This window comes from Aptenodytes patagonicus, chromosome 4 (genome assembly GCF_965638725.1).
Source record: "Aptenodytes patagonicus chromosome 4, bAptPat1.pri.cur, whole genome shotgun sequence".
Lineage (NCBI taxonomy): Eukaryota > Metazoa > Chordata > Aves > Sphenisciformes > Spheniscidae > Aptenodytes > Aptenodytes patagonicus.
The window spans coordinates 45,718,962-45,740,646 of NC_134952.1; the positions used below are offsets into that span (position 1 = coordinate 45,718,962).

The 21,685-nt window shown below is 37.4% G+C and overlaps 1 long non-coding RNA gene across 1 annotated transcript in view; it reads left to right on the forward strand.

Annotated features, from left to right (window-relative positions):
* LOC143160070 (uncharacterized) overlaps positions 1-19,356 on the forward strand; it is a 35,191-nt gene extending 15,835 nt beyond the window's left edge. Inside the window, exon 3 of the long non-coding RNA XR_012995315.1 lies at positions 19,320-19,356. This is a non-coding gene — a long non-coding RNA (uncharacterized LOC143160070). The remainder of the gene's footprint in view (positions 1-19,319) is intronic.
* The last annotated feature ends 2,329 nt before the right edge of the window (positions 19,357-21,685 follow it).

The window sequence follows — 21,685 nt, forward strand, 5'->3', positions numbered from 1 at the left end:
ATACAGGTCGAATAGTTAAAGGAATTGAAGTCAAAGCTTACCTGCTACACAAAGAAAGAATTGAAAGAAACAAGAAGACTGCTTCCCCACTGTTATTCCTTATATAGAAGAGCAACAGTGGCACTGGGGCATGAAAATTATGGTCCATATAAGTTGCGATAGTGGGTTTAGCCTCTTCTAAAAGGGCAGCCAGAAACACATGCTGCAGCCTCCTTCAGAATGACACATCCACTACAGATCCCCAAGCAGTTTGCATTCTTGTTGGCTTTTGCTCTGTGTCCTGTACCTCTGGTTGTGCCAGATGCTAGCCTGTAGACCTCTAGTTGTAAGGAACAACATGTAATGCTAGAAAAAAAGGTTTTGTAATAGATGCAATGAGTATTTTCTTGATCTTACATACAGGTTTTCTGTAGGGTATTGTAGTACTTCCAGAAGCTACTATTATGCATAGTATAATGATAATGATACATGCCTTATTTTAAATTTAATTTTCTGAATTAAGTTTCATGTTCCTTAGGGTTATGATTTGGAAATAGAAATCTTTTGACAACAAAACAGGTGCAGAACAGGCTTTGACTACAGAAGGTTCCTTATGACACATCTAGTGAGGCACTTCTGCGTTTTTCAGTAGTGTCCATCTTTAATGCAAAGACGTACTCCTATCCTGTAGTTGCTCAGTGCCCTTCTTCAAGTATCTCAGTTGCCACGTTACTGGGAATTTGTCTTACTAGGGCCTCAATTAACGCTCTTGGATTTCCTTTTTTTTTTCCTGAGCAGGGGAACCCTGGTTGTTCCAAACTATCTGCTTATCTTCTTCGGTTAGAACACAGACTTTTGAAGGAAGATGTTATGTTTACATTTGCATGGATTACTGCATTTTCACAAGGTAGGCTAATCTTACAGAACAAGCCCTCATTTTTCTGAGGGAGGAAAAGTCTGTTTTTGAATAGAAGTTACGCATACCTCCCCTCACTTTCCAACTACATTACTTGATATTTCTAGTTGGCCACGCTTTACCATGCGCACTCCTCTCTCCCAACCCTTGCTTCCATTGAAATGGCAGGTCTGAGCACTGGCTTTTGAGCTGGCACAGTAACTGCTGCTTCCCACTATGTATACTGTGCTATACAATACCGTGATAAAATACTGTAATACGAGATAAGCTTGGTTTTTTTAGGACAATTTCCTTAAAAATTGCTTTAGAAGCTTGAGAAATACAGTATAATATTTCTATTTCTCATTTTCCTTAATCTAAATAAATAACTGAAAAATACACACTGTGTTCTACATTGTGGGAAAAGCAAATAATGTGCAAGGTTCCCGGCCACAGGAGAAAATAAAACAAGCACACGTCTTCTTACAGACGTACAACTTTCCCCACATAAATAACTGTACGGAAATAACTGAAGTATAACTACGAATCCTCCTGTAGCCCTCCTTTTCTCTTCAGATACACATAATATGGAAATCAAAGGAGACCCCTTTCAACTGTTAGTAGAAGATACAGGCCCAGTGCCTTACTGCTGTATGAGAGGGTGAGGATGCTAAAAGTCCTTCGAAGAACATCTCTTCACCCAAGCACCTGTGGGATTTTTCAGTTAGCTTTGAATCAAGGCACAGGTTTCCAACATGACACTCCTCAATGTTAGCACAAAGAGAATATATGGTTTTCATTCTCCTGTTGCCACTGTATCTTAGGCAGCAGGCTTTATTTTAGATTCTCTGCTTGCCAGTTGTTCCTCTAAATGCAGAGTTTAAAAACGTTGTAGGAGAAAGACATGAACATGGTTACAAGGCTCCGTTATTGCAGGAGGACATTGCCTGAATTCAGGGGTTGTTTCACTAGCATAATGTGTGATTTGTTCTCACAGCAGTTCTGTCCAAGGTCGTTGCATACAAGATGCCTTGAATGTAGTCTTAACCTGGAACGTGAGAACTAGCCCTGCTGAGTACACCAAGGTCTATGAGACATTTGGCACTGATGGGATCTGACATCAGGACCCTGCTCTCATATAGTGCTCAGCAGAAGATTTAGCTTTCACTTTGCAAACTGAAAGCATGGCTGTGGTGATAAAAAAAGGACAAGTGGAAAGTTCTCATGCAGTTTTGACACTAAGGAGGTACTGTCAGAGCTACTCACACTACATCACTGTAGTAAGTTACTGTGGAAGCTGGGGGCAAGGAAGGAGACATAACCTTGTCTTTGCATACTTGCAGGCATAAGTTTAAAATCAATATGATTCCATTAACTTCACTTTTTAATCTTGTAAGACACACCGCAGTTATAGACAGGTGAAACAGTGTCTCGTTTTCATGTTCATGCCTGTGCAAAACTGCTCTGCAGGTATTTGTTTGCTGCCATGGGGACTGCATGCCTTGTAGCCCATACTTCCCCCACCCTCGTTAGAGCGTGAGGAGTTGCTGTTCTTGCCATGTCAGTACAATGGACTTATCCCAGGAAAAACTGCTTGCGTCCACGCTGCCTGAATGAGGTCAGTTCTCATGGCAACCGCATTTTATCTGCAGAAATGTGCATAGTTTTCTAACACTTCCCCCTTCTGTGTAGAGATGATGTAAAATCCAAGGGAGCAGAAGAGCAAGAAAGAAGCCTAATTGGCATGCAAGCAGCAAATGCTGTGACACTTATTTACCTTTCACGCTGATCACTATTGTTTCGCAAATTATTAAGCAGCCCGAAGTTTTATGAGATGACACGTGTGTTAAGAACACTCCATTAGGGTTGCTCAGCAACGTGCCCATACAATAGATTTTTTTAGACAGAAATCAAGTTAACGCAGGATTAGTTACCGTCTGATATGGCAGAGACCAACAGCTATATTGCTGTGTGCCTCAGGAGATTATTTCAGTCACTTCCTCCCTCCCTCCTTTCCTTCCCTTCCCTTCCCCCCTTCTCCAGTTTGAGGAAGCTCGGCAGGGCCCGGGTGATCCCGTGGGAGGTTGGGAAGAAGAGAGGAACTGCTTTGTTGGTGGGGATGGCCAGAGCTCCCTACTCCCGCTTCACTCCAGCGACCCCAATGAGGCTCCTGCCAGCAGGGGATTAGGTGGTATCACTGTGACCGTGACAGTGCTGTGCCTGTAACAAGGGAATTCTCCGCTGATGGTGTAAGGTTATGTTAAATCTCCTTTGTAGAACTAGCAGGGGATCGGGTTGGGTTTTTTCCAGATTTCAAAACCTTTTGAACGGGAGAAAGACGCTCTCCGCACTTTTAATGGCATTTTCACTCTTTTAAAAGGGAGCAAAGACTTGGCCTCAGCCTAATAAAAACAAACATTTACCTTGATTACAAGAACATCCTCAGTTACGCCAGCCTAAATGTCTTATAACTCCTCAGCCCACGAAGCAGAACTGCTGCTAGGAGAAAAGCCTCCCCTACAGAGAACAGCCACTTATTCGCTGGGAGGCTACTTACAGTGCTGCTCCCAACTGTGCGGCGCGGCTCTGTCTGAGTGGGCAGATCCAGCTGTAAAAGTTCTCGCTCTCATACCTTAATGCAATTTCTATGCTTGTGACTTTTATTGATGCCTTAACCGATTGCTCTCCGCCCTTCATATGGTATTCGTAAAGCTAGTGTCAGGTACTATAAGTCTACCAACAAGATTGATCACAAAACCTATAATTAGAATATTAGTAAAAACAGTAAAGTACTGTATTTATTTTAGATTATTACCTTCTTTGTTGTCACGGGGGTCACTGTAGATAGAAGCCAGGGTAAACAAAGAGAAAATGACAAAAGCCAGCAAGATGAAGGCTACTTCAAGGTTTGTGAAGGGCAGCTCCATGAACTGTTACTGCTTCGTCTAGGAAAAAGGGGAAATGTTTACTCGGCTGGCTGTGGAAAGGGACTGCTCTCAATAGAGTAGTTAAGTCTTTAGTCAGAAGGATACTAGATCCTGGTCAAACTGGTTAAGTAACTTTAGCAGGTAAGGAAACAATACTGCTAGCTCATACAAGCCCTTTTTACTTGGGACGTAGTATGTACAGTTGCTCTAGGGGATATTTACAGCTTGCTTATGCTATTATGAGAGCAGTTATTAAAGTAAAGCTGCACTTAACTGGATGTCTATATTTATCTGTATCCTATATTTATTTTATATGCATTTATGTGCAATGCATTTAATAACAGGAACATATTTTGACTCTGAAAGAGTAGTAAATAAATCGTTACTAAAACAAAAAGCATCTATAAAGTTCTGTAGGAAAGCATAGGTTTTCTTAACAGTAAACTCCTAGTATATAAAAAGTCTACCTTCTGTGTAGTGGAAAGTTTAACACGTATGAGAGAAAGCCCCAGCATTATGACCAAATTACAAATCAAGCACAAATCAATAGTTAAGCCCAGGGATTCTGAAGTCAATGGAAATTTAAAGTGTTCAGTTGCTCACAGGATTTAGCCCTAAAAAGCAGTCTCCCTGAAATCTCAAAACCAAGGAATCCAATACATTTGTACAGAGAAGTTGTGAAAAATCAGAGGCGTAGAAAAAAATGAAAACAGCTTGTAGTATATAAAGAGAAGCCGGCACTTACTGGTTGCCAAGAATTTGTGTGTATATTCCGTTGGGGTTTCTTCAAAATCATCCCAGTTCTAGAAAATGATTTGGTATCATGGACTGAGTTAATCACTTACAGCTGGAAGGATCTAATGTAATGTGGTTCCTGACGCTTTTCGGTTGCTGCCCTTGCTGGTGGCAGGTGTAGTCCACATCAGACTAGAGAGTGGCAAAAGTGGAAGGAGAAGGCCCAGCTCAGCCAGGCTTTTTCTTGTACCTGCCTACAGGATGCTGGCGATGTGCAAGCAAACTGAAGCAACAGAAGTTGTAGCAATGCCATTGGGCAGTCAAGACTGAAGTTTGTGCATTGTAAATCATGTTGAATTTTAAGCCCTAGTAAAATATGAACATAATTGTAAACAAGACTAACTAGCATAAGAAAGAAACCCAGCTCAGTAAATATATCAGCAAGAATTTTAAAACTCAGATCCATACTGATATAAGCAATAATTATTAGAATTACATGGCTATATTAGCAAGAACCAAACCTGTATAGAAGCAACTTATATGAAAAATGGTCCTTTTGAAGGTTCTTTCTGATCACTTTGTGAGGATTTGATTTGCTGTAAAGTCTTGGTCTGAAAAACACAAATACCATTTATACAAACTAAAGCATAGGTCACCTCTGATTGTGTTAGCTACGTGTTAATTAAAGGGGATTTCTAAACTATAATTTTTTAATATTCTGATTATTCTATTATTTAAAACTATCAAATATTTTGATATTGCTATTTTTGAGTTCTGATTTTTTGTATAGTGATCTAAGCAGGAATATTTCCACAGCAGGCAAAGGAGTGATGCTTATGAAACCCAATGTCAATAACACCTGAAAAAAATAGGAGCATGTGGAGACGATTTGATCTCTGTCACATCTCATGTATCTTCTGCTGGATCATTTTTGCAACAAACATTTCATTAGTAACTATTATAAATCTCTCTTTATAATTTCTAAGAGTGAAAACATAGTTACACATATCACAACTTCCCTGTCTATATCATGGATCAGTTAGTTACCCCATTTTATTCAATAAACCAAAGAATCACCTATTCCAGTCAGAGGTAAACTTACACCTGTGTATCTGTTGAAAAATCTATTATTGACTGTATTTATGAATGCTTTTTCTTTGCAACAGATAATATTTATATATCTGCCTGAATTTAGACGTGAATTCAAAACTTACATCTTTTCCTATATAAAGAGTCAAATTCTTCCATTATCCCATACGTCAATAAAGCTGATGAATCTTTCATGCTCTTCTTAACTGATAAAAATAAAGTTGTGTGCAATTAAAGAAGGGGTCTGATTTCTGAAAGTATGCTACAGTTGATGAGAATTTTTGATATAATAGCCTGCAATTTCTTTAAGGAAAGTCATTAAGCAAAACATGTATTTTGTATTGTTGTGCATATATGTGTAGTGTATTCATTTCTGTAAATGATATTTTTACCTATACATCATTGAGTAGTTAAATATCAATCATAAAACCTTAGTTAGGCACAACAAGAAAAAATTAATCTGAACAGCCATCAGTAAAAGAACTGATGGTTGATAATGCTTTTGAAAGCTGCTAAGTCCCATTGAAAGTAGTTGGAATATAAGCTCTGTAGCTGTCTAGCACATCACATTTTTTTCTCTTCACTGTTGGCAGTATTGGTTACCGTGCTAGTGTGCAGAAGAGAGTTAAGCCTTCCAGTTCAAAAACGTTGAGAAGGTGTTCATAAGTAACCTGTCTTTCCCATGGGGTCTAATATGCTGTCACTGTTTGCCTGGAAAACTATAATAACTCTCTCTTCTCACCCCCATAAGATGCATCTTCTGCATTTGTTACAGGACTATTCAGTATAAAGGTTACATGAAACCTTCAGTCTTCCTTAGAGGCTGACAAGTCTACCATATTTTTTCAGCTGAGGGAGACCCTTGTTTTAGGAAAATGCCTTTAAAAAAATACCAGTAGGTCAAAAATAGCTGGAAAGCAAAACGTGCCTTTTGAATATGAATAACCTTTCAAAACATGTGTTATTCGCTAAGTTTCTCATATCTTTCTCCATCAATGAAAGCAGATTGTAGCGAGCCGGCTAGAAAAGAGGAAAAGAGGAATGTGTAGATGTGGGAAGAGATGTTGACGGTGACAAAATAAAGACAAAGGTTGATACCCTTGTAGAGAAATTGGATTAGCCTTCACCATTACTGTGTGTTTACAGGGACACTAGTAAGATATTGTAAAATTACCCCACCTGAAATAGAGCTGCTGACATTTTACTGGAGACCAGTGAATGCCCAGACCTTTTGTAATGAATTCTGATGGTTTTGGAAATCTGATTAGCTTGGAAAAAAGATAGGGAAGGTCAAGATGATTTTTGAAAGTATGTTAAAAGGTTTGTATTAAAGTATACCCATAAAAATACTCTAAAACTAGATGAGACTTAAAGAATGTTCAGTTGTAGCCAAAAGCAAATGATGTGTCTCGTGATTTATCAGTTTACCAGGTGGGGGAAATAAATTCAGCACCAGAGCTGGTGTTCGATGGTTGTGTAATGTTTCTTTGTCTAACTTTTTCAAAGAAATGTGTATGAAAAGTCATTCAATGACCAGATTCTACAGAATTCTATTTTCTAGATGAAATTCTGGCCCCACTGCCATCTTTAGAAACCTGATCCATTACCCTGGTGTGGCTTGGATTGCACTAACTCTGTAGCAGGTTCCTCCGCAAATACATTCGTTGACTTTTGTGGGATGACTGAGAAAATAAGGAACTAACTGTCAGGACCGAATGTATATATCGTGACCTTAAAAAAGATGAAAGAAAAATGTGAGACTGAAAAGAAAAGAAAAATCCAGCATTTCTCCAAGCAAGGCTTTTAATTTAAGAGGTTCGGCAAAGACGGAATGGAGATTAGAATAGGAACTCAGTGGGAGCTGGACAGGATTAAATCCATAATTTGAAGTCTTACTTTTCTTTTTTTTTTTTCAAATCTATACACTTTTTTTTACAGTCTAGGTTGCTTATTGTCAACAGAAATATCATTCCTTTTCTATAGGAATGATAAAGTAAAATTGCAGGAAAAAAATGAATAAGGAACAGGTAGAAAATACAAAGCAAACATATATTCTACATACCTACGTGCCTGTTCCTGTCGCTGGAAAGAATGCTGCCAGTGAAGTGGAAATATCCTTCATGATAGTGCTTGTATTTAGTATATGTTCTTACTGTTTTTGCAGAGGCACCTCCTTATATGCTGACACTGCTGTCATAGCTGTTGTTGATCACTTCTGAAACAGAACTGTGGACTTGACCCCGTAGATAGTACACTCAACCCCAAAAAGTATCAGAAAATGAGGAAAAGCAATATCCAAACTTTAATAATTTTCTGCTTTAATTAACATCCACCTTTGTAACTGACAGAAATTATTTGATCTCATAAAAATGCTTGACTAAACCAAATGAAGTGCAAGGGTCAAAAAGTGACTTGTGAAAGTGTAACGTCTACAGCTTCAATCCAGTGATTGTTCCTATTGCTGATAACATGAGGTACCCACTTTACATAGGCCGAGCTAAGCAAATATGAGCTTTGTAAGTTATTAACTTTAGTTATTTGTCTTAATGCAGAGGGACAGATATCATTGGTCTCAATTAAATTTCTAGTTGTTTTCATTTTTTTACATCCATCACATAATAGAATTACGCCACACTGCCATTTCTTGAGAAAGACTTATGTGAATGTGGCCTTCTTTGCTTTAAAGTAACAAATACTGTATTAATGAGAGTAATATTATTCATAAATCTACTGTATTTTGTTTGCTATAAACAAGTCAGTTTTTATCGTTAAAAAAAATGATACAAGCTACATATTAAAAAAAGAGTTCACACACTGGAGGGAATGGATTCGAGGAAGATTCTAATAAAATGGCTTTTGAAGCACCACCATTAAAGGCATTAAATGATTTGTTAGTTGTTACAGTTTTTCTATCCTTTGCTGCTTTTAACTGTCATTCAACTCTGTTTCTTGGAAGGTCTTTCAATTGTCTAAATATTGAAAAGCTGACTCCTGTGCTATGACATCATCTGTTGTAATTTAGCATCATTTGCTAACTTCAAAATGCTGAGGATCTGATAAGCAGCTTCTTCAGTGAATTATAACCTGCCGAGTCATGTGCTGTGGTGGGCTGGGTATCCTAATAAGGAGTTAATTTACTTAAATCTGCTTGGCTATTTATGCAGCATAGGTATATCCCCGGTCATTAGCTCAAGAGTGAAGCGAAACAGAAAAAACTAAATCAGATACAGAGGACGAGGTAAGAGAGGGGCTGTGGAAGGAACAGCCAGAGAAGTACCAGTAGAAAAAAAGTTACCAGAGGAATAAATAGGTGACAACACGTATAGTGTGTAAATATCAGAGAACAGCCTTTGGACTTGCATATCTGTAACTTCCTAGTTATCTCAGTATCTGCTAAGTTCATAGTGGGTATGTTCTAGACTCTTGTTTGCTGAACCTGCTAATTTTGTTTCCTTAATTTGTATTCTAAGCTTATGAAAGTATAACTTAAAACAGACATGTTAGATGTGAAAAATGCAATAAGGTATAACTTTATTATGGTATACTGAAAAATAATTAGTTCAATATAAGGTAAGACATTTACTCCCTTCATAGGGTTTAGGTTTGTTAACAGTTATATAAAAAATGGGATATTATAGAGACTAGCTCAAACTTTCTCCCTAGGCTTTGCTGCTCCTATGGTTAATGCTTGAGGAATGCTCAGCTTAGAGCATACATCCTTCTTCATTCTCTCAGTAAAGAAATGAGCCAACAATGTTAGTGAGTCAGCAAGGCACATAAAATAGCTCTTGCTAAATAAAAAAAAGGCTGTCGTATTGCTATAACGTTGTTACAAAAAATGTTGAAGTTGCTCTGAGTCTGACTTTTCCTTACTTATGTTTGCAGGTAAACTGTATTTAGTTCAGGGGCATTTTCTGTTCATAGAAATTGCCAGTGACAGGTAGTTTTTCTAGCTAATCTTGTTTAGGATTTTTTGTTCTTGGCTTTTTGTTCTCTGGATGTTATATCCAATGTCTTTAATATTAAATATACCTATATGTCTTTAACTTTGCTGTCCACATATTGTTCCATGTTTTTACCTGCCTAAGCAACTAACATGGATTAAAAGGCAAAAGATCCTGCCATATTTATTTCTGTGGGATATTGATGACTTTAACTCAGCAGTGGAGTGAAATTTTGTTTGTAACACTGAATCTAACACTGCTGACCTACAGAAACAATTCTAAATATGAATGACTTTTTTTTTTTAATATCAGCTTGAGACCCTTATAGGTCAGAATGCAGATGAGTCCAATGTAAAAGTTGATGATTTTTATTCTGGCTCATATGACGTTCAGCTATACATGTAGTGCTGAGCACATCTTCGTAATTTCTTTCATAATGCTTAAAGGCATTTTTTGTGCGAGAATATAATGATAAATAATTGATATGTATTCTATTACAATGGAAGACATGTCCAGTGTGACATGTGAAGGAGCAGAAAAACTTTTGGAGTGGGAGCAGGGCTTCTCTTTAACCAATATAGACTCGAAATTGTTGGGGTTTAAGCCATTTGAAAGAAAAGCCTTGTCAAAATGGAATTTTCTGTATCCCCATGACACTCACATATTACATCAAAATTTGGATGAACTTGTGGGCAGAACAACCATAAAATATCCCCATGCTCGGAAAATACACCTAAGACCTGCAAATAAATCGTAGCAGGGAGATTCTGCACTCTGTGCAAGGCAAGAGCAGAATTAGCAAAGAAACCCCAAAGTTGTTCCCAAGAGTATACTCTCCTCCCATTTCAAGCTCAGCCCTTTAAATGGGAAGGAAACCCTGCTCCTGGCAGTCACCAGAGTACCGTTTAGTACCAGCACATGCGAGTGGCAGGGGATGGATCAGCTCAGCGCACCTCAGCTCCCAAGTCCAGGAGAGCGCAGCCCATCCCCATGCATGTCGTGCCAAAGCACCCTGCAGTAAACCAGCTGCCAAACGGAGACCGTCAAGGTAGCCTGGGATGTTCGGCTGGTTTTACGCCGGGAAGGATCAGCCTGCCAAGCTCTCTGCAACAAATATCCGATGCAGGGGGAAGAGAAGGGTTTCTTTGGCCTCTGTTACAGATAAAATTGCAATATTGTAATAGAATATCCTTTAATCTAAGTGACCAGTTTGATTGTTACTTTGTGTGCTGTTTCCGCTAGCATATTTTGGAGTTTTATTGAATTTGTATGGAGTGATATTTGCAAAAAATGTATACCAAACGTTCTTTCCTTTAAACCAGTATGAATTAAACAGCAGGCAGAAGAGAGCTCTTTAAGCGAAACTCTACTTTTCAAACTTAACTGGGCTTAATTGGTCAGAATTTTCCCAACTTTTTTTTTTTCCTTTTAGTGACGCTAACAATAGGGATATATAAATACTTTATTTAATCAAAAAAGTAACTTTATAATAAGTGAACTATCAGGAAAGAAAGATCATCAAAATGCTAATTAAAATGAATATGATATTTTGTTCTCATTCAGAATCTAAACCTAAAAAAGAAAAAAGAGTAGTTAAAAATATTAAAAAACCTCTTCGTTTTGATCTTGTTTCTCTTTCCCTTTTAGCGACAATTAGAGAACCTTTCTGCCCATATGTCTAAGCTTCTGGATGGCTATACTTCAGCAAAGGTTCCTAGTGATTCAGTCAACCTTTCCAAGAGGGGCTTGATTATTTGTAATAAGCTATGTGTAAACTGTGGGATCTAGGATATGCCAACACCTGAAAACCAGTAATGTTCCAACCATGATATTTAGCATTGCTGACGCATCCTTTCTCCAGTGTAAATTTCTCTGGTCTAACTTTTGTTTGGGTGTAGGTATCACCCTTATCACACTACCTTAGCCACGTGCTTTCCATTAAGCACCATGACTAATATCTGTCGTTCATCCTCAGCCCCTCCCTTGTTCAGAGGTGCGTTGCATGCGCAGCAGAGTTTGGGTAGGGCTTTTGTTTGTTTCTTTTCTCTGTAGGCAAATTGTTACACGTTTCTCTTTAGAAAATTTGTATTGGAGAAGTGTTTCTAGGTTGCTCCTTGGGCAAAAGTTGATAAGCTTTATGGTAGTACATAGGATCTCTTGGACTATATTAAGTAGAGAGACTAAACCCAAAACTTTGCAATTGTATAAAGAACTCTTTCTGAATTTCTGTCAAGACCCTAAGTGTTTGTTTTGTTTCTTAAATATATATATAGCTGAGGCCACATCAGAAAATATACAGTTCCTCTCTGTGAGATATTAGAAGACATAAAGGGGAACTACATCTTCCATTCCAAGTCGGTGTTAATTATCCTTTAATATTGAAAGGATTGAGTATAAAATTATGACCTGATTTTGCAGTGTAGTGACACTTTTAGCTTAGATCATATCAATAAGAGATGGTGTTCATCACTTCATAGGAAGCATGACTCACTTTCCAGTATTTTTCAGCAACATATCTGTATAATACTGAAAACTTAAATGAAAAAAAAAAAGAAAGCACAAAACAAGCAAATATAAATGTGCTGACCTGGTAATTAATTAGAAAATAAATAATTAAACCCAATTTTTTTCAACCTAACTCATCTGGATATGCAGTTATATGGTCTGTATTCTCAACAGATAATATCTTTGCTTTGCCAAATCAGGTGACTGCTTACCAACTAGCATGACTAGGAAGGCGATGTTTATTTTTCCATGGCCAGACTATTTATTTGTGGGGCACATCTTGCCTGGACAGAGGTTTCCTGTTTAAAGCCACAGCTAGAATGAAGTTAGGGCTTGGTAGCAGCAAGCTGCACTTGGGTTCCTTTTTTCCCTTCTCTGTTTTCTCACAGTTGTCTAGAATTTGATTTTTCTCACAAGAACTTTGAAACTGAGAACACTTCACAGCAAGGAAAATTCTGCAAGTATTTAACCACTTGGAATGCACGTTTACAGACACATTTTCATACTCACAGGCATATCCATATGCAATGCAAATGAAGTTTTCCTAGTACATAAAAACAATATTGGAGTTAGTTAGTAGATTTATGTTGGCTTTCATGCTTATTGTAGCACTAAAATGATCAGGTAGAAAAAGATCTGGTAGCAAAAAGCCAAAAAAGGTGAATTTTCTTTTGAACTAGTGGTAAATTACTTTTACTAACTACTTTTTTTAGGGTTCAGTTTGACTCATCTGCTTATCTCAGTGGTGTGGAGAAGACATAAACTAGCTGGAAGTGGCCAGTAGTGAATCCTCCTACGTTGGCAAAAGATAGTGGAGATAACATATCTGCTTCCTGCAGCCACAGCTCACAACCCCAGCACCATTCCTCTGGTAAATCCACAGTCCAGTAACGCCTGTACACGAGGTCTGGGCAGTATGGGGTCTGCCAACCCCTAACTCTCAATTCCTCCATTACAGCTAACTGGGTGTTGGGCTAAAGCGCTAAGTTGGCCTTTCAAATATCCTCCTACAGTTCCACTGATGGTATACGAAAAGGACTAAAATTTAGTTTTCAGTCCAGTTAAGCATAAGTCAAGAGTGAACAAAGCTCTATTCATGTGACTTAAATTGTTTTAATCTATCTAATAAGAATTTCTGGGAATAATTTGGACTTGGGTAATGAATAATGGGATATGCTTGCTGATTTGATCTTACAGGGCCAAATATACTTCTTCAGTTGAATCCCTCTTTTTATAAAACATTGTTATATCTGTCAACACTGTGATATCTTATTTACAACTAACTCCAGTTCTGTGAAAGCTTAAAGGAGATATTTTGGAAACTCATTTTATGCCTAATACCATCTGGACTCTGTAGATGTCACTCTTTTGACTATTTTAATGGTGGTGTTTTGCTGGTAAATGAATATGAAGGGGGCATTATGATTTATCTGCTTCTCTGGGTGCTTAAAAATACATTACAAAATAAACATACATAGATATTATTTCACATGCAGGATTATCTGCTCTCCTTCATTTACTGCCATTATCCTAGGAGCAGTAGGTAAAGTAATAGCTGACATAAACATACACAATTTTCTCAGAAAGCCAAAGAAATCTGTAATTACTGGTGTAACTCAGTCTTGTGTTTTTATATATATTTTGATATCTCAAAAGGAATTAAGTCTTCCATTTACCCCAACTGAATGTTTGAAAAGTTTCCTCCCACATACTCAAAAATCAGTCTACAGCGTTTTAATACAAACATATTGTATTTGTCTTTAAGCAGTTTGGGACGGCCTATCAATTTGGACTTCCTTGCTCTCCACTAAGCCTACCAAGATTAATGTGCACATTGAAATCAGTGAAGTCAAAACAGAAGCAGCACCCAATTATTTTGGTGTTCTACTGTTTCCCTTTCTTGCCTCCTTATATTGCATGTGGTCTGTTGTGACCACAATGCTTGTCTGAGACCTTCCTGGACTGAGACTTCACAGCCATAAGAAATTTGACTGAAATAGCTGGGGCTCCGGATTGGCTCCAGCTTTGACTCTGCTGCTGAATCTCAAATGGCAAATTTATTTGGAGATGGCTGCTTGCTTTTGTATCCCACTGAGAAGATCCTACATACCTTATAGAAAAATACACAGTTAATGATGTTTTGATATAAAAATTACTACAGCCAAGTACACTTCCAAGGTATTTTTTAGAAAAATCTGTATCCGTTTGTTCGAATTTATAGATAATCCTGTGTGCAGTCAGAATTTTTGAGCTATTATTATAGAAATGATACCGAATAAGCCAAAAGAAGAAATGGTAGTAGGATATGTAAAAGCCCGTAGGTTGGAGGAATGAACACCTTCACATTTCTATTGTGAAGAATGACTATCTGGAACTGATGAAAACTGTTTTTTTTTCCTTGAAGACAGCATTGTCCCAGTGTTCACTCACTTGGGGGAGGCAAATGGATAATGACACAATGTAAGAACATCTAGATTTCGTGCAGCCAGCTATTGGGTTTGGATGACATTTTAGGAATATGCTGTGGTATGCAAAGCTCACTGACAACAGCTACTTAATTCAAGTTACTCTGGGCTATCTGTATGCATCTTTTCAGTTTGGCATTTGCACTAGCAGTTTATATCATATGCAGTACCTACAATTCCAAATGACCAAACCAAAGTTGAAAGGGATAATAAAACTTTGTATTCCCACAGTATTGACATGCTATAATCAGCTGAAAGGGTAGTATGTATTCAAGTAACTTTTGCCTGCAGTATGTAATTTCCATTTTCAATTAGTTTACATTTCAGGCAGTGGATGAAATTTGGTTTTGCAGCTGCCTACTAGAGATCTAGTTTTGTTCCTTGGGTTTGACCTCTGAGAGGAGAAAGTAAAGAATACTAGAAAAAATGTTTATTCAGGAGTCTCAAGTCTCCTAATGCCCGCAGTGCTTGCTGAATTTGTTTTTCTTGATCTTTACTTAGGGAATTAAATTAACTTAAACAAATATGGTGGGTTTTTTCTATTTGACTGAAATCAGAGAATGGCATTTTAATTATTTTTAAAAGGGAAGGAGACAATTTGGTTTTAATCAAAGGATGTATTTATTGAAAATTTGGTAGAAGTAATTCTGATAAGTGCTTTAAAAGAGAACTGAATTGAAATAGAAGCAGTTATTGAAGAACTTTATTCATACATAAGCACTTTGGAAAAATTCCAAACAAAGATGTCATTTATATACCTTCATAAATTCAATTTTATATATTTTATTAGAACATTCATGTTATTGATAGCAGGCTATTTTACTTTATGACCTCCTGACTTTTTAATTATTGCAAAGGTTTAGGACTGTTATCATAACTCTTGTAAAATCCATGTTTACATGAAGAGTCATGTGTCATTGCATGTATTTTTCTTCCTAACTTCCAGGTCCTCTGTTTTTTTTAATAGTTAGGACAAGCGTACACATCCCCAAGTTCCAGGGCACAATCTTATTGACATTCCCTAACCCCTTAGTGAAGCATTTGTACTCATAAACTAACCATCCAGTCTAATACCTCAGAATGAATCTGAATTCAGTACATTATCACAAGAGGGAGCCCTTGTCAACACCAAATTCTGAAGTTCAGTACATGATTTTGCTGAGCTACATTAATCACTTTTCAAGAGAAACGTAGGTTCTATGCATATGCAGTGAAAGTAGTTTCACACTAGAGGAGGACCTTCTGAGACAGGTTATATGCAAACTGACTTTTTCCATAGGAAAAAAGCCTAGAAACTATGATTGAGAATTTGAGTAGGTTTGAATTGTGATTTTTAAATTATTTCTTTTTCTACTCGTTACTGTGATATTCCTGTTATTAATGAGATTTCGAGGAACACAGGTAGAGCTTTCATTTTGGGAAATCGTAGTAAGAGCCTTCATAAGAGACTCATAACAGCCTTCATCGAATGAGGGTTACCTGTGTGTTAATAACTTGTTACTGATCTTTGTTTTTGAAGTTAAAATGGGTGCAGATATCTGTGCAGTATGGGAATACGTTCAAAATGAAAAAAAATAATAGTAAACAGATCTGCTTGTATAAACTAGATTGCTTCATCCTACTTGTGCCTTTTATTCTTTCAGTGTACAAAAATATATTTTAAGTAACTTCTTGATTCCATTTGGGAATCGAGGTGGAGAAAAAATACAGATGTGGAACAACCACGGGAACTCCATGTTGTCCCATCAACATTCCATAAGGAGCTACGGACGCCTTGCGTTTTGAAGCCCCAGAAAATCCTAAAATTACATCTGCAAATTATTTACATAATGTCTCAACATTTAATAATTTCTTTCAACCCTAGAAAGTATCTAATTTATGCATTCAGACTTGAGCACCAGCCTGAGAGCTGGGATTGTGATCTGTCATGGTGACACTTCTGGCTTACAAAATATGGCTGGTACACAAAGATCCATGTTACGTTTCGAATTTACTTATTTGTAGGAGTGATGCATCAAAGAGAGAAGAGAAGGGTGATGTTTTACATATTAAACCTGTTCTGAGCATGTATTTCACCCAAATTCAATAAGTATTCTTTGGAATCAGTTTTTGTAGAATATATACAAGGATGTAATAAAACTCTGACATTTGAGCTGTTTATAGGTTACTAAAGCAAATGAAGCCTAAGGCAGTGAAAGGTGCACATAGACAATTAACCCATTATGGGATGATACTTCTGAGGTTCAAAGCATGTTATCCTGATCTTTCTTTGATCAGCAACTGTATAATATAAATGAATTTTAAAAAGGGATCATCTACTGAGGAGTAGAATTTGTATCTGGAGCAGTATCTCAAAATCATAAAAGCCAAATCATGCCCCCCGCCCCCCAATATTTCTCAGTCTTCCTAATAAAACCAGGAGGGAAATACAATCTCTCTTAACTTCCTTATTTATTCCGTATAAATGTAAGTATTTTGAAGTCCAAAGTATTATCTTTTCAGGTGCTTATTTTGCTTTTCTGGAAACAATTGTGCTTGACTTCCACTGAATTAATTTATGAAATTTATGTAATGTGAAACATTTTAGAAGAGAGAATTATACTAGGTATTCTTATTGGTATATATTTATCCTTAGAACAAGATGGCTGAGAAAGGTGTAACCTTAAATTCTCTTACATCTGCATATGTGAGGAATGTAATGATGCTAACTTTTGTATGTGTATATGTGATAAATAATCTTTTGAAACTACCTGATAGAAAACATTACAAATATTTTTGGGTAGCAAGAGATACGAGGCTAGAGCATTATCACTCTGAAATTTTTTCAGAGATTTTTATTTTTATTCTTGTGAAAATTCAATATTACTGTCTTGTCAGTTGCAAACTATCAATGGGTATCTAATCTGTGTCAATTTAAGGCATTAATACATTCTGAACGATGTTATCTAAAAAAATTTCTTTCTTTAATTTCTTTTTTCCTGATTTTAGGCACTGCTTTACAGGGGAAAATATTCAGTCTGGTTTAATGTTAATTGTTGTGCTTTGTGTGAGAAAATTAAATGTCTTATAATGTTATGGTGCTATCATCATGAAATTCTATATGATGTTGACTGGAAAATAATCTTAAACAAAATAGAAAAGGATAGTTTTAATTTGTAGATTTCTTAAGCACGTTTGTGTCTAACCACTTTAATAAATGAGGTCCTATACTATAGATTTCAGGTAGCTTCCAAGTATTTTACCAAAAGACAGAGCATTTCCAGGCTGCATTAGTAATGATTCTGTGTCTCCTCTCTGTCAGTCACATAATTATTGCTTCTTCACCATTGAGTGCTATTGTTCTTCAGGAAATTAAGGACAGGTTCCTCTTCATCTAGACCAGAAAAGAAAAAAAAAACCCAAATCCTCATTCCCTTCAAAAAAACATTCCTTCCTATTTCTGGTGTGTTGTGATCTATGAGGACTGTCAAACTTAACTTCTTTATTTTGTGAATAGCACCTGTCTCATCTGCCTGTGAATTATCTAAGGAACAGGCAGACTGACAATGAGAATTTTCTTATTGTCAGTAATATTATGATGAGTTTAACAATCCATACAAATCTACAGAATTACAAGAGTCCCTACTATTAACTGCAAAATGTGTGTGAAACATTGAAAATCATAGGAAAAGCATCTGCTTTCAGATTTGGTTATAAACTCGCATCTTCAGCCAGGTTTATGAACGATAGTTACCATCTTAGGAGAGCCTGAGCTCAGCTACAAACGAATTAGCTCTGTTTTGGAGTAGAGCAGAATGGTCTTATGTGATAACCAAAAATTATACAAGAGATCTATGACAAGCCAAAAACTGAGCCCATGTCCTCCGAGTCTTTGACTAGCATCTCTATGCCAGTCAATTTTGCTGAGACCAAAGACTTTGAAAATGTTTGGGCCCTCCTTTTGCAGATGTATGTGAGTGACTTCGCTGGTGGCTGGGCTTGCCGTCTAGCATTAGGTAAGATGGAAGAAGCACACAGAAGGGCAAGGATAAAATGGAAAAAAAAAGTGATGAGTAGTGCAGCATTGTTGAAGTCTTTATCGCTTGGCAATGCATCATTACTAGTAAGGAAGAGGTTAGGTCTGAGATGATACCTGAATGTGAGGAGAAGCAACAACTGGCCTGAAAGGCAAGGAGCACTCTAGGTGTAAGGGAAAAGAGGAGAGGAGGAAGCGTGAGCCCTCTGAAAGAAGTCAGCTAGCAATGCTGCTGGAAACACAGGAGACAGGGATGGTCTGAAATGTAGTAAGGGGGAAGAAAAAGAGTTGTGGGAGGTTTTAGTGCTTCAACAATGTTCTGCAACATCAGATTTTTCTCCAGTTAAGTCAAGCTAAGAAAATTATTGTTGCTATCTGAAACAACAAGAAAGGGTGACAGCCACAAGACAAATATTTTCATCTGCATTTTTGGAAAATTAGAATGAGAGAGTTACTGGCATTATCTAGCAAAGGTAATATTTTTCACACCTGAGTGAATTTTTTTTTAAAGACTCTTCCCCTGCTTTTTCTTTTTGATCTGCTGTGAATGCATTGAAGTGGATATATAATGCCTATTCAACATAAAGACAGAGTTAGGTATCCTAACTCTTAGAAGAGGGAGAAAAACAGGACTTCATGAAAGAATGTGGTGGAGGACTAACTCTTTTATTAACACTGCCTAAGGAATCATTCAATCTGGGCATTTTATCACTTACAGAAAGAAAAACCTCAGGTATTGCTCTAATAACTCCTTTATTTCTCTAGCATTTCAATACATCATCCAGTTTTCAAGAGAAGCAGAAGAGGATCAAGTTGAGAGATGCTTGAATATTTTACTGTATTTTTTAAAAAATGTACACAGTAATGCCAAAACTTGTCTGTGATTTTTTCCGGTGAAAATTAACCACTTTGGGGTAAGAAAAAATAGAAAAATAACTTTGCACATATACACAGATACATACCTGCACCTATGCCCAGTGACAGTCACACATGAGCCAGAAGACAGAATTTTACACATCAGTGACTGTTGGCACAAGTGATGGAGCTTTTGGTAAGGATGTGCGCACAAGCCCCCCACCCCCGTGCACTCTGTTTGCTCCAAGGCCAAATTCTACGATCATTACTGATGTAAATCAGTGTCTTAGTCACGAGTGGTTGAATCAAGTTACGCCCTTATTTGTTTCTCCATAGAATCAGATATATGCAGAACTTTATCAGGCTCTGACATTGTCTAGCAGTTCCACTTGACCTCCTAATTCAGGGATATTTGCTTTTATCAGAATTAGAGTATTTCATTTGGTTTCTAACCAAAACTAAATCATTCAAATTGGCACAAAAATTACAAGGCATTTTACTTTGTGTATCTTAGCCATTTAGCTAATATTATAGAATATTTCTTGTAAAGTTTTATATTTATTGTGAAAAATCCCCACCGGAGGCAGACTTAAAGATATTTTCATATTTTGATTAGAACATGCTATTTTTGCCTTTTTTAAAAAAATATTTGTGTGAGGATTGGTTCAATCAGGGATTAGTAATGGCCTGTAAAACTGTTCAGCTCTAGCTCAAGTCACTGTGAAGAGCTGCTCTGGTTTGATAGTTTAGCTTTACACACCAGCTGGGATCTGGTTCAGCTGGCCCATTAACAATAGGTGCTGTATGGCGTATAATATGATTTTTATCTCAGTTAAAATTATTATGCTAGGTTTATATGAGAAGTCTAAAACCATAGTGTGCCAAACAGCATGTGCTGGGAAATATGATAGTTCAGTTACTTTTTACACATATGTGATGTAAAAATGGTGCTTTTTATTTTTGAATATTTTAATGTACTGTCAGGGTAAAAATGAACACAAAGAAAATGTTCTACTCCGGAAGTATTTTTTTTTTTTCTGTTTTCTTATTGTCCTGGTGTCAGCAGGGACAGAGTTAATTTCCTTCCTAGTAGCTGGTACAGTGCTGTGTTTTGGATTTAGGGTGAGAACAATGTTGATAACACACGGATGTTTTAGTTATTGCTAGGTAGTGCTTACACTAGCCAAGGACTTTTCAGCTTCCCATGCTCTACCGACTGAGAAGGCTGGGGGTGTACAAGAAGCTGGGAGGGGGCACAGCCAGGACAGCTGACCCAAACTGGCCCAAGGGACATTCCATACCATGTGACGTCATGCTCAGCATATAAAGCTGGGGGAAGAAGAAGGAAGGGGGGGACGTTCGGAGTGATGGCGTTTTGTCTTCCCAAGCAACCGTTACGCGTGATGGAGCCCTGCTTTCCTGGAGATGGCTGAACACCTGCCTGCCGATGGGAAGTAGTGAATGAATTCCTTGTTTTGCTTTGCTTGCATGCGCAGCTTTTGCTTTACCTATTAAACTGTCTTTATCTCAACCCACGAGTTTTCTCACTTTTACCCTTCTGATTCTCTCCCCCATCCCACTGGGGGGTGGGGGAGACACGAGTGAGCGAGCGGCTGTGTGGTACTCAGTTGCCGACTGAGGTTAAACCACAACATTTATGTCTCATTTAAGATATCTGAGGAAATGATTTCCTCACCTAGGCACACTTCAAAATCATCCTGATGCTTCCGAGTGGACTGAAATGCTGGTGCAAAAATCATCAGTACTGGAGCACACTGACACAGTCTGACACTGATGCATTGCAGCAACTCCTGAGGTGACATTATGATGCATTTCATCTCTCTATGAGGAAAATGTTATGATGTTAATATGGGTATAACCTACAATATAAATGTCAATAAATCATGGAACTGTTACTCTGTATATACAATAGAGAATTTAGTTTTAAAACACTAATAAGACAGCAACTTCATTTTTCTTTTCACACTTTCACACAATATAAGCAAATTGAGAGCATTGACTTTAGTGTTAAATATTCATTCTGAGGCAAGGAGATTTAGTGAAACAATTTCTTTTACTATTTATAGGAGTTGATGTGGTTAACCCCTGTTCAGATGTCATGATAAATTTACTTTTGTATTTCTGAAATAATAATTTTTAGTATAGAATCATAGAATCATTAAGGTTGGAAAAGACCTCTAAGATCATCGAGTCCAACCGTCGACCCAACACCACCATGCCCACTAAACCACGTCCCTAAGCGCCTCATCTACACG